Consider the following 14695-nt stretch of genomic DNA (forward strand, 5'->3'; position numbering starts at 1 on the left):
TTGATAGTGGATGCTCAAGACACATGACCGGAGATAAAAGCCGGTTCATAGAGCTTAACGCCAAAAATGGAGGAGAAGTAAATTTTGGTGATAATTCAAAAGGTTACATTGAAGGTATAGGTACAATAGGTAATACCTCTTCCATACAAATTAGAAATGTTTTATATGTGAATGGATTAAAGCATAATATTTTGAGCATTAGTCAATTTTGTGATAAAGGATTCAATGTCATGTCTGAAACTAATGGTTGTAAAGTTATTGACATTGCATCTAATCGTATTATGCTTGTTGGTCATAGAATAGGAAACATATACATGGTGCATTTAGACTCTATAGATATGACTAATTTATGCCTAGTTGCTAAGGATGAGCATGATAGTTGGTTATGGCATAGGAGACTAGGACATGCTAGTATGAGTGTTTTGCAACGGTTAATTCAAGGAGATTTGGTTCGAGGACTGCCTAAACTAAAATTTGATAATGATAAAATATGTGATGCTTGTGCTAAAGGAAAACAAAATCGAGTTTTTTTTAAATCCATTAATGATGTATCAACTAGTAGAGTATTGCAATTGATCCATTTAGATCTTTTTGGGCCATCTAGAACTACTAGCTTGGGTGGAAAACAATATGCATTTATCTTGGTAGATGACTATTCTAGATATACTCGGGTTCTATTCTTAAGTACTAAAGATGAAGTATTAGAAAAATTCATCACGTTTTCAAAAGTAATCCAAAATGAAAAAGGTTACTCTATAACTAGTGTTAGGAGTGATCATGGAACTAAATTTGAAAATCTTGGATTTACTGAATTTTGTAATTTTAATGGTATTAGTCATAAATTTTCAGCACCTAGAACCCCTAAAAAAATGGAGTTGTTAAAAGGAAAATTTGAACTTTAGAAGAAATGGCTAGAACCATGCTATGTATGCCAACCTATTCTTTTTATCATTTGTAACTTGTTTTAAAAAATAGGAGAGAGAAAATACATTTTCTCTCACCCAAAGTCGTTTGGCACACTATCAGCCATCGCGACGCTACTGTCTCTGGTGGCCATTGAACACCAAAATTAACGGTGAGTCTCATCTCGGGCTCCTCGTCAAAGATCTAGGCTTGGTTTCGCACGAAATGACCTACATCACCGTAAAAACGATGGAAACCGCTAGGCTTTCCAGGCTCCGGTGACTCCTCCTACGACCCAAGGTGAGTTCTGATCCACTCCTTTATTTTTTGTATTTTGTTTGCTGTAAAAATAGTTTGGTTGTTGCTCTTGTTCAGAAAAAAGGTCTTTGTACTTGCATGTTATACGATATATGTATTTACGTTTTTTTGGAACGAAACCAAAGGCTACATTTTGCTTCGAAATCTAAAGGAATAAAAAAAATTGTTTTACTGAGATCTACTACAAAGCACGAAAAAAGGAAAAATAAATAAATAAAACAAGAAAATAAATGCTACTCGAATACTTAAAAAATGTAAAGAAAAACTTTGTTTTATTGCTTTTGGATCTCTCAAAACTGATAGTTTACACTGTTTTTTCTTATGGATCTCTTACCGAAAAATTTATAGTGTACAATGTTGGGGTCTTATACCCGTTACAAATAAAAAAAATGATTGCTCTTTGTTTTATTTTCCTTGTTATTTTCTGTTACAGGTGGCGTGTGACAGTGGCTCTGGCAGGGATTGGGGCAGAGAGGGGTGGCCTTTAGCTGGGTGTTTAGGGACGACTACTAGGGGTTAGACCCGGGTCGATTCTAGTTGGGCCTCGGGTTGAGTTTTTGGCATGTTTCAGGGCTCCCCGGGTTTGATTTGTTTGGGCTTTGTAATAATGGTGCTCACAAATATATATGTATGAATCATAATTCACATAACATTTATGAGTCACTTCTTACCATAGTAACACCATAATTGGCTCATCGCAAACCAATGTTTGCATGATAACATAAATACAAATTAAATATGCACACACCTGGTGTCCTCAGCTTAAAACTTTCCTTAGAAATTAATATTCATCCTTTAGCTTATCCTTAGCTTTAATATTTCTTGATCTTGATTTCAATCATAATCTAAATGAACACCATTTACAAAAAAAGGTACAATTCAACTAACATGTTAGAATCTTACTAACATAGGAACACATTAGAAAATAAATTCCTAAAAATCTTCCAGTGCTCATTCGATTCTAACTTCATGTCACAACATAAATGTTGACTTTAACACTTCAAGTTGACCATTCAAGTTCCTTTTTTATCCAAATTTATCCAAACATTACATAATATTTTCACTTAAGTTCCCAACTTTTCCAAATTTGTGATTTGATCCTCAACTTTTACTAACTTTCCAAAATACATCAATCTCACATTCTAACCTCAATTTCAACACTCCAACTTTAATTTGTAGCATAGTAAATAAACTATTGAAATCTTATACATTGTTACCATAATTTTCCATAATTGTCCACTAGCTCCCCTAACTTTGAAAAAAGTTACAGATTGGTCCAAATAACATCCTAAAGCTTGTAGAACCTTCCAAATATCATTTTTAAGCCTAGGGAAATTTTCCATATTTCCCCCCAATTTCTTTATGTAGGTCAAATATATAGGGTTTCCAAATCAATGATTTTTATCTTGATTCAAACATGAATTCAACATCTAAACAACATTTCAAAGCTTCTACAATCAAACCCCTAATATAATTTTACCAAATTATAAACTTCCCAAAACCTATGGTTTAGGTTGAATGTAATAGATTAAATTCTAGGTGGTTTTAAACATCAAACAAGCTTAGAAATGATTCAACAACCATAATAACCTCAAAATCCTTCATTAATTTAAAACCCTAACATGTTTTTCATCCACCAAATTTGGGAACTAAGCATTCAAGTAAGATTAGCATGCAATATAGGTACCAAATGATATAGCTCTTCAAATAGAATAATTTTCTATTTCACGCTCTAATTCAAAAACCCTAAGATGTTATTCATCCACCTAATTTGATAACTAAGCATTCAAGTAAGATTAGCATGCATTATAGGTACCAACTTATAGTGTTCTTCGAATATACCAATTTTCTATTTCAGCTTTGATCCCAAAACCTAAGGAAATTGCTTGAAAATGAAAAATAAATTTTCTCTTACCTTGTATGAAGCTGATGCCCAAAAGATGAAGGAGACTTAATTAGTCATCAAATTTCTACATTAGTTAGAAGTACATTTGTCAATTGTAATATTAAATTACTTTATTTAATTAGGAAATGACAAATTAACCCTTAATGAAACTTGAGAATTACATCCATACCAAGTCACATGTTAATTATCATATTCCAAAGTAAAATATGAACAAATTAATTTGCCCTTTACAACTTTATCCATGCACTTTTCAAAAAATTTTAATATTTCCATTTTTATCCAACGATCCAAGATGAACATGGAAATTGATTCTTTAATCCAATGATCAATATTACTTTCTATCATTTTAAAAAGTGGAGCTAGTATTTCTAAGCTTAATTTATCATCCTTCAAATATTTCAAAATTTCTATTCGACTGATTTACCGAATTTTTACTGGAATTTAACACTTTATAACTTTTAACACAAATTATGGATCGAAAGTCTGATTTCCATGAAAATGTGGTTCTTATAAGTGAACTATTCATTTATGGGATAAAATTTTTAATTGGGAAATACCACTTTGGTCCCTGATTTTTTTCCCAATTTATAATTTGGCCACTAAGTTTTCAAAATTAATGTTTTGGTCACTAACCAAATTTTGGGGTGTTAGAATTCTTTCCCTTTAAGAAAATTCTTCCTCGAATTTTCAATAAACACGTGATGTCATTAGATGAGTATACTACTGTAATACCCCAAATAATATGTCAGTGATTAACTTGAAAGGAATTAAAAATTTGGAGGACTAAATTGAGTAATTGATAAAATATAAGAAATGACTTAAGTAAGACCAATTTGTAATAGATAGTTTATTGAAAGGGTATTTTTTTTCTTTTAGGTGAAATGAATTTAAAATCCATGTAAATTAGGGATTTAAGAAAAGATGAAAGGAAAACACTTATTCTTCTTCTTCCCGTGGGTGAGAATGCTCCTCCATGGTTTAAGGTAAGCTTCGTCTAGCTCATGTTTTTGGTTGATTTTGGTTGGTTCTTGTAACCTTAAGTAATAGGTAAGCTTAAGGAAAGGTTATATGAGATTAAAACTATGAAATAGATGAAATATGAGAGATTAAAGAAAATGGATTTTAAAATGATATGTTATTATATGAGTATTTATTTATGTTTATTGGTAAAATTGACTTGTCAAAGAGGTAAATGAGATCTCCCTCCACTGTTATTTGTTTCTCACGTGATACTTATATTTCAACTTTCTTTATGTCTTTAGTTTTCTTCCATTATTCTATATGTGATTTGATGATAACTTGGCATTCATTGACTTGATTTGGGCACATTGAAACCAACGTGATCTTTCTCCCTTGGTGTTTGAATGAATACTTGTTGGAGAACCCATCATACAATGCTTGTTTATCAAACTGCCAAGGATGTCCGAGGAGTAGATGGCTTGAATTCATAGAAACAACATCACAAAAGACTTCATCTTCATATCTCCCAATTGAAAATGACACAAGTACTTGCTCTATGACTTTTAACTCTTCATCTTCATTTAATCCTTGCAAAACATATGGACTGGGATGTTTGAATGTTTTAAGCCCCAACTTCTCAACCATGTATGTGCTTGCAAGATTTGCACAACTACCACCATCAATGGCTACAAGGCATACTTTATCATTCACATGAAAACGAGTATGAAATGGATTCCTCCTTTGCTGTCCGTATTCCATCGAAAGATGGGAGGATTGTTAGTGAAAATTTAATAGTTGAATAAGATGAAATGACCTTACCAATAATCACTCACAAATCCTCATGATCACTCCAAAAAAATGATGATGCTCCACTCAACGCTCGTGTTTGCACTCGGAATATAAATTGGCTTTTTCAATTCCCCTTCTGATCTTACACACTCGATTAGCCTTTTTCCACTCGTTCCTCTCTTGTAAAGTTCTTAAAATAACTAACTCGAGACCTTTCAAGTGCTATGGACATCGGCTGAAAAATTTGTTAATGTAGAGGAAAAAAATAGAAATGTAGAAAGATTAAATAATGAAGGGTGGTCTTATAAAAGGAAGAAAAAAAAGAAAGGTTCACTTACTATGCAAAGATACTCACCACCTTCCTAGAAGAACAATCAAAGGTCTTGAAGACTTCCTTAGGATCGGTTGAAATAATGATGTTGCTTGTTACCTTTGGCACTTCTTTGCATTTTGATTTATTTGTTTCCTTTCTTTAGTTTTCTTCACTTGGAATCCCTTGTTGATGTTGGGATTAACTTGCTGATTTTTTTCCTTTTGGCACTTCTCTTTTTTATTTTCTTTTTATTGAATGGTAGGATGTTGCTTTTGGTTGTTCTTGTTGCAATCCACCTTAGCTATGATTACCATATGATATAGTTCAACCTAGCCTCACTTGGATGGATGGTGAAGTCAAGGTTGTACCTTTGATTGTTTCGATCTAGGAAAGCAACAATGATCCTGCACAAACAAGAAAGCTAAAAAAATAGTTAAATGTAAGTAATGAAATGGAAAGATAAATATGGAAGCGGAAAATATATATAAGTTGGTGATATGTTTAAAGGAAATGATGAATTTTGGTAATGGAAGTAGAATGAAGGTGATGGAGATGAATATGAAAGGTAGTATCTCAAAGAAGACTCAAAGAAGAACCAATGTTAAAGAACAAAGACCCAGACTTTATATTGCTTCTTTAAGGGATGGTAAACAAGAACTTTGACCCACTATCTATAAAGAGATAGGAACCAGAAGTATCAGGGTGAATTAGATAGGGGTGACACCACAAGCATAAGCTTGATAAGTCGATAAAGTTCACTTAAGAACGAAAAAGAGAAACTCTCACAAATATTTGATTAAACAAAGTGAATGGGTTTTTACAAATGAAATGGAAAGCTATTTATAGGCCTAAGAGATGTCTAGGATGCACATACAAGATTTAATGATTGAACATTCATGGATGAATGTTCATCCTTAAGTAGATACAATGTACGTCCCCTATGCAAGTTCATGGACTACCATTTAAGTGAATACATCTTGAGTATGAGGTGAATGTACTTTGAAGATTAATGAACATGTTCTTTATAATTTCAAGTGACACATCTTTTGGAATTTCAAAAGAAATGACGCTTGAATCATCTTGAATGTCCCTTGGAATAGCCTGCAAATTCAAAAAAAATGAATAGAAGAAAAAAATTGATTAGTATAAAGCAAAACTTTCTTCTCCTCACATTCTTTTCTTTCATTCTCATGTTTTTCAACACACTCAACTTCACTCTCAATGCTCTTACTCTCATTTTCAATTACTCCAATGGCTTTCTCACAAAAAATCACACTCTCATTTTCAACTCCAAATGTCTTGGTTTTCTCACAATGTTCTTCTTTGATTTGTGCATGTTCAACTCCATAATATCTTTTAACCACAACCTCACTTGCAATCTTTTCATTTTCTCTTCTACACGCACTTCCCCCTTTGCTCCCAAATTCAATTTTTCAACTTTCTCATTTTTTACTCCAACGTTTCTCACATCAATTTCCTCATTTTCATTATGATCTCCCTCCACGGTTATTTGTTTCTCAAGTGATACTTCTCTTTCAACTTTCTTCATGTCTTTAGTTTTCTTCCATTCTTCTATATGTGATTTGATGATAACTTGGCATTCATTAACTTGATTTGGGCACATTGAAACCAACGTGATCTTTCTCCCTTGGTGTTTGAATGAATACTTGTTGGAGAACCCATCATACAATGCTCGTTTATCAAACTGCCAAGAACGTTCGAGGTGTAGATGGCTTGAATTCATAGAAACAACATCACACAAGACTTCATCTTCATATCTCCCAATTGAAAATGACACAAGTACTTGATCTATGACTTCTAACTCTTCATCTTCATTTAATCCTTGCAAAACATATGGACTGGGATGTTTGAATGTTTTAAGCCCCAACTTCTCAACCATGTATGTGCTTGCAAGATTTGCACAACTACCACCATCAATGGCTACAAGGCATACTTTATCATTCACATGAAAACGAGTATGAAATGGATTCCTCCTTTGCTGTTCGTATTCCATTCGAAAGATGGGAGAATTGTTAGTGAAAATTTAATAGATGAATAAGATGAAAGGACCTTACCAATAATCACTCACAAATCCTCACGATCATTCCAAAAAAATGATGATGCTCCACTCAACGCTCGTGTTTGCACTCGGGAATATAAATTGGCTTTTTCAATTCCTCTTCTGATCTCACACACTCGATTAGCCTTTTTCCACTCGTTCCTCTCTTGTAAAGTTCTTAAAAGAACTAACTCGAGACCTTTCAAGTGCTATGGACGTCGGCTGAAATATTCGTTAGTGTAGAGGAAAAAAATAGAAATGTAGAAAGATTAAATAATGAAGGGTGGTCTTATAAAAGGAAGAAAAATAAAGAAAGGTTCACTTACTATGCAAAGATACTCACCAACTTCCTAGAAGAACAATCAAAGGTCTTGAAGACTTCCTTAGGATCGGTTGAAATAATGATGTTGCTTGTCACCTTTGGCACTTCTTTGTATTTTGATTTATTTGTTTCCTTTCTTTAGTTTTTCTTCACTTGGAATCCCTTGTTGATGTTGGGATTAACTTGCTGATTTTTTTTCTTTTGGCACTTCTCTTTTTTATTTTCTTTTTATTGAATGGTAGGATGTTGTTTTTTCTTGTTCTTGTTACAATCCACCTTAGCTATGATTACCATATGATATAGTTTAACCTAGCCTCACTTGGATGGATGGTGAAGTCAAGGTTGTACCTTTGATTGTTTCGATCTAGGAAAGGAACAAGGATCCTGCACAAACAAGAAAGCTAAAAAATAGTTAAATGGAAGTAATGAAATGGAAAGATAAATATGGCAGCGGAAAATATATATAACTTGGTGATATGTTTAAAGGAAATGATGAATTTTGGTAATGGAAGTAGAATTATGGTGATGGAGATGAATATTAAAAGTTGTATCTCAAAGAAGACTCAAAGAAGAACCAATGTTAAAGAACAAAGACCCAGACTTTATATTGCTTCTTTAAGGGATAGTAAACAAGAACTTTGACCCACTATCTATAAAAAGATAGGAACCAGAAGTATCAGGGTTAAATAGATAGGGGTGACGCCACAAGCATAAGCTTGATAAGTCGATAAAGTTCACTTAAGAACTAAAGAGAGAAACTCTCACAAATATTTGATTAAACAACGTGAATTGGTTTTTACAAATGAAATGGAAAGCTATTTATAGGCCTAAGAGATGTCTAGGATGCACATACAAGATTTAATGATTGAACATTCATGGATGAATGTTCATCCTTAAGTAGATACAATGTACGTCCCCTATGTAAGTTCATGGACTAATAAAATAAATGAATGTTCATCCATTTAAGTGAATACATCTTCATAGCCGAATTCATCCTCTCTTAATGTGAACATGTTGGTTCATTTTCCTTGCATGAATTTGGAGGAATATTTCATTGTATGTTCGACCCCCTTTTGGAATGCATGCACCAAGTGTGAACGTGACTCATAGGCTCCCTTCATGCAATTGGATTTGGTGAATGAGTTTGAAAATAATGCATCCATCTCCCTTGAATGTGAATAAGTCCTTTAGCCTCATTGAATGATTGTACACGCCATAAATGGATTCATGAAGGTGAAAATGCATCAGGTGTGAACATGGCTCTTCATTTGGTTGTAAATCCCATACTTATTTCCAGCCTGCACTGTCTTAATTAATCTGGGAATATATTGAGCTCCCAATATCGGATTGATACGATTCAAAGTGCATTGGAAAGATAAGAGATAGGGGAGTAAATGTTAAGAGACTTTATCACCCAAAGATGCTTGGAACATGTTAAAAAAATGGCGATCTCTATGAGTGACGTGAATCTGTCCATTGGATTGCCTTGAATGTACCTTGTAATAAATACAAAATGTATATAAGTTATAATGCTCAAGTTCATGAATAAATAATAAGTAGAAATCTAATGTAACACATGATTCCATGGCTAATATAATAATGCAATTTATATGATAACATAAGTAAGGAATGTGTAACATATGCATGAAACAAACTAGTTAAAGATGTGACATGCATGAATTTCATCTTGGAACATAGGACAATATATGAATATTCAAGCATAGTTTAGAATGTAAAAGCATGCTTATAAAAAATATAAAGCATAAATGAGTAAATAAGTAATAAAATATGGAAGAACTCCCATAGAATCATCTTGGAAGAACTTCAAAGTTGAGAGCATGTTTTTTTTAACTTGGTGGTCAGTAGGATCACATCACATGGGATGTTTTGTTAACAAGCTTCCTAGCCGAATCCTTATGAGCTTCATAACAGCACGTTCAGTTATATTCAGCTACCACATCATTTTTGACAACTCAGCTCCAAATAGTTCAACTAACTGAGTTTAGCTAGCCTTGAGCTCCTCCAGCTGAATTGAGCTCTCCTTAATGTTCCATGAGCTGCCTTGTCCTTTGTGAGATGTTTGTGAGCTGCATAGGATGTCCAAATCATCCACCAAGCTACCTCAACGTTCATCACACTCCATTGTACCTGTATGTGCAAGGAAATAAGGTAAGTCCATGATATTGATCTAAGACGAGCTAAATACCTTGCTGCCATGTAAGAATATGGTAATGTGAGCTATGATTGAATGTCATGAGCTAAATATATCATCTCATAATATGTGTAAGATAATGCATGAAGCTTAAGAGTTAATATGAATGCATATGATCTATTAAAACGAATTATAATGATGCTGCCTTGATGTATATAATGTAATCATGCTTAATATGATTATAAAACTATCCTAATATGCTTAAATATCAATGTGTATGTTGTGTTCATACTAAGTTATTCTTTAACTATTAAAACATTATATAATATAACAAGAATTCTTATCATGAATTGTATTATAAGAACATGTAGTATATAACATATATATAGTAATTTCAAAATAAAGATGTTAAAGAGTAATCCCTTTATTGATGAAAACGTGCTTGCATTATCCCCCCTTCTTTAGGACGATTTGTCCTCAAATCGAGTTCATTCTGTCCTTGCATAATGTCACATCTCCTTGCTAAAAGAAAGCATCCTTTGAACGGTTGTGTTCTTCCATTAGGTATCCTTTTATAAGATTTCCCTTTAGGCCTTTCTTTGGAATTTGATTTACCAACTGGTACCTTTTGAGAATGATCTTCCTTTAAGGATATCCCTTTTGGAAGTGACCTTTAACGTGATTGGTCCTGAAAAGTGAGGAGAGAAAAGGTTTCAAATGAAGGATTACTTACCTTTTGGCGATTAAAACCCTTGGTGAAGAGTTGTGTCTTTAAATTCCAGCCATCACCAATTTTCGTAGGAATCCCTTCATTTTCCATCCTTGAACCATCGTGATTCTCTATGAAGAAGTTTGGTATCATGTTTCGTTCCGCTTCGTTCTTCATTGGGGTTTTGTCTTTACACCATGCTTGTACACTTTTTCGCATATGCAACTGATCTTGTTGTACCTCTTTTGGCGTTAAAGGCATCAAGGTTACCTTGCGTCCGTCATGCTTAAAAATGTATTGATTGTGATAACAGTCATGAATGGCCCTTTTATCATACTGCCATGGTCTTCCAAGTAAGATGTGGCTAGCATGCATAGGGACAATGTCACAAAGCACCTCATCCTTGTTGATGTGATCCTGTTTAGCACCAACTTTCTTCATGACACACTCACATCATTGAAGATTCATCATGCTCAATATAAGGGAGTTATACCTTACTTTATATTATATTTATTCATTTATGCACTATATATTATTATGAGCATACATTTGCATCTTAAACTATGCTTGAATAATCATATGTTATCATTCACTTGCAACTATATGATTTTCATGCATAACATATTTTTTCACATCTTTACTTATCTTTATATTATGTTTACATATGTTTTAGATTCATTTATTATGTTTGCATTTCATTTAGATATCATGGCAGTATGTATTCATTCATTCATTAACTCATGTCATGTTATTCTAGCTCATGTTATGTTTACATTAGCTCACTAGCTTTAAATCCATGATTCTTTAGCTCATTTGCATGCATGCATCTATTTTCTACCTCATATATGTTTTCTTAAAGCTCATAAACGTCCTATGCTTTTTTATCTAGCTTATATACATGTTATCTTAGCTTCTAGATGATCATTCATAGCTTATATCACTCAAACACCTCACGACAGCATGCATTTTACCTTAAATGAGCTCACACATTGCTTACTTGGTTTTTTTGTTAATTCCTATAGGTGAAACACAAAGCAAGGCATATTATGGTAGCTTGGTTAGCTAAAAGGGTAAGCATAGCAGCTCACACTAGCACTTGAACGTTATGGCAGCTCATTTCATTACTTAAGGAGCTTCAACTTAGCTGGAGGAGCTAGCATGTAGCTGGACCTAGTTGGAGGAGAGCTTTGGACCAAGTTATTGAAAAGTGGACTAAAGGTATCTGGAAGTAGCTGGGACAGTAGCTGAGGAGCTGAGAAGACCAAACCTAACTAGCTTGAGTTCATCAAGCTATAACTCACCTAGTTAGCTACCAAGACACTCACCTAGCTTACCTTGAAGCTAGTTCATCTCTAGGCTGCCCATGGACTTCAAGACATCATCCTATGGTTGCAACCTCACCAAAACCTTGCAAGAAGACCCATGTGCGTTCAAGTAGGCTGCCATATGCATCATTCAAGCATGTGCACTCCATGTGACATCAAATTGGCGCCAAAACACAAAGGGATGCTTCCTATTCGGCCAAAGACTCCTTCCTCTCCATTTTGGCGCCCAACTAACTTCCAAAAGCATTCAAAACATCCTTAGGCCGAACCAACACCTTACTATTCGGCCAAGAGCATGTATCTTCATTAAAATCATGTATTTTCATTTAAAAATCATGTATTTTCAAAGGGGTTTCATCCATAGCCGAACCATTATGTATCTATTCGGCCTAAATCCTTTGAAAAACTATAAATAGGCTAGTGCATTTCATTTGTAATGATCTCATCTCTTATATAAAATATACTCTTGTGAGTTATTTCTCTTCAAAGTTCTTTGTGAACTTTATCGATTAAACAAGTGTAGTTCCTATACTTGTGGCGTCATTCCTTTCATTTTGATTCCTAAATTCCTAGATTGTTATCTAGTGGGTTGAAGACACTATCACCACCCCTCAAGCAAGTTTGTGGAGACCGGGATTGTGCTTCATAGCATAGTTTCCTCTTTGGCGTGTTTGGGATACAAATCACCACCATCTCCATTTCATCATTTCCATCATCAACAACATCCATCAATCCATCAATTCCGCAGCCATCTCTATTATATCTTTATTTCATTTCCATTACTTATATTATCATCCATTTCTTAATTCCATCATTAATCTTATTTCCTTTTTTTATCTTATTTTGCAGCCCAAGCTTATAAATTCAAGGACATCAGTACTTGTCAATCCTAGATCGGGACACGATAAGGCTATCTACTCTCTTCTCCCAAGTGTGTAGATTTTGCCTCACATCAAGCGGTAATCAGAGCATAGTTGGATTGACAACAAAAGTGTCATTTGGCATGCAAAGCTAAAGAAAAAGACTCCTACATCAAAATTGGAGTACAAAAAGAAAGAAAAGATAAAAAGAAGAAGAAAATTCAGAAAAAGAAAAGAAGAAAAGAAAAAGAAATTCAAAAAGAAAGCAAGCTAAGGAAAGTGCTCTACCATTGCAAAGTACATCAAAGAGGCCATCTACACTAAGAGAAGATAACCTTATTGTTTCTTGAGAAAGGTTGCAGTAAGTGTTGTTTCTTGGATTGTAAGTCACCTCTTTCTTTTCTATACCTTCATTTTCCTTGTCTTCAACCATTTTATCTTTTAATACCTTTAAATCCTTTCTTCTACCTTTCCATTTCTTCTATTCTTTTTAACCCTAACCTATTACAGCCAACGCACACAAGGAAGGAATTAACTTGAGTAAGTTCTTCAAAGGACTTAGCAAGAGAAATTGGAGTGGAAAAAGGCTAATTGAGAGAGTGAGATCAGAAGGGTAATTGTTAAAAGCCAAGATATATTCCCGAGAGTAAACACGAGTGTTGAGTGTAGTGATCTTATCATTTCTTTGGAGTGAACTTGTGAGACTTTGTGAGTGTGCTGGTAAGATTTTAATTTTATTTAATTTTTTTTTACTAACAAATGTCTTTTGATTTTTCATCTTTCCAAACCTTGGAGGACGAACAGCAAATAACAAATACATTTCACACTCGTTGCCATGTAAATGGTAAAGTGTGTCTTGTAGCTATTGACGGAGGGAGTTGTACAAACATTGCAAGCACATACATGGTGAACAAATTGGGGCTTACGACAATTAAACATTCCAACCCATATGACTTGCAATGGTTGGACGACGAGGAAGAGTTAAGGGTCACTGAACAAGTACTTGTGCCATTCTCACTTGGAAGTTACAAAGACGAGATTCTATGTGACGTGGTGCCTATGAATGCGAGTCATTTACTCTTAGGGAGGCCATGGCAATTTGACAAGCGGGTTGTCCATGATGGATTCACAAATCAGTATTCATTCATCCACAATGAACGAAAAGTCATATGGACTCCATTATCTCCTAGCCGAGTGAATGAAGATCAAAACACCTTGAGGAAAAACATTGAAGCAATGAAAGAGCAAATTAAAGACAAGCAACTTGAAGAAGACGTTGGAGTTCAAAATGAGAGGAGTGAAATTGGATCCAAAGAGGAGAGTAAAGAACAAATTTTATCTAACATTACTTTTTCTCCTATTCTTCCTTTTGTTTTGCAGGACAATTCAAGAGACATATATTTTCAAGGAGATGATTCAAGAATCATATCTTTTGAAGGACTAAAAGATGTGACTTTTAAAGAACATATAGTTGTTACGCTTGATCCACAAAACATGTCTCTTGATGTTTCAAAGATGATGCAATTTGAAGTTCCAAAAGAAACATCATTTGAAGTGCCAAGAGTTGTGTTCGTTGACATTCCAAGTGCATTGCCAATCGTGAAAAGAATTCAGCAATCAACTCCTATTAAACATCCACCTTGGTTTGATGTTTCCATTCATCTTGTAAATAATTTCTTATATTTTAACTTTGATTTACTTTGCAGGAATTTGAGTTATGTACATGGTATTATCCTACCAACCAATAATGGCAAGATCCTTTGTGGTTATAAGCTTGATTGGTGCATTGAACTCAAGTATTTCAAGAAGTTTCAAAGGTTAAGACTCTCCACAAACCATCATGATGATTCAAAGAGTGGAGTTGAAGATATACATATTCTTTTTAACGAATATGATGTGTCAGATCAAGGAGATATTCCAAATGATTCAATTTGTCAAATGGAGGAACCAAAAGGCGTGATCCTTGGAAGCTTAAGAGAATTATCTTCTCAAGTACTAGAAGATATGACTTTTCATTTAAAGGACGTGATCTTTGGGAAATCAAAGAATATGTCTTTTAGAGTGCGAAAAGAAGTGATC

The sequence above is a fragment of the Hibiscus syriacus genome, unplaced genomic scaffold, assembly GCF_006381635.1.
Source record: "Hibiscus syriacus cultivar Baekdansim isolate YM2019G1 unplaced genomic scaffold, ASM638163v2 tig00110684_pilon, whole genome shotgun sequence".
In the NCBI taxonomy this organism is placed as follows: domain Eukaryota; kingdom Viridiplantae; phylum Streptophyta; class Magnoliopsida; order Malvales; family Malvaceae; genus Hibiscus; species Hibiscus syriacus.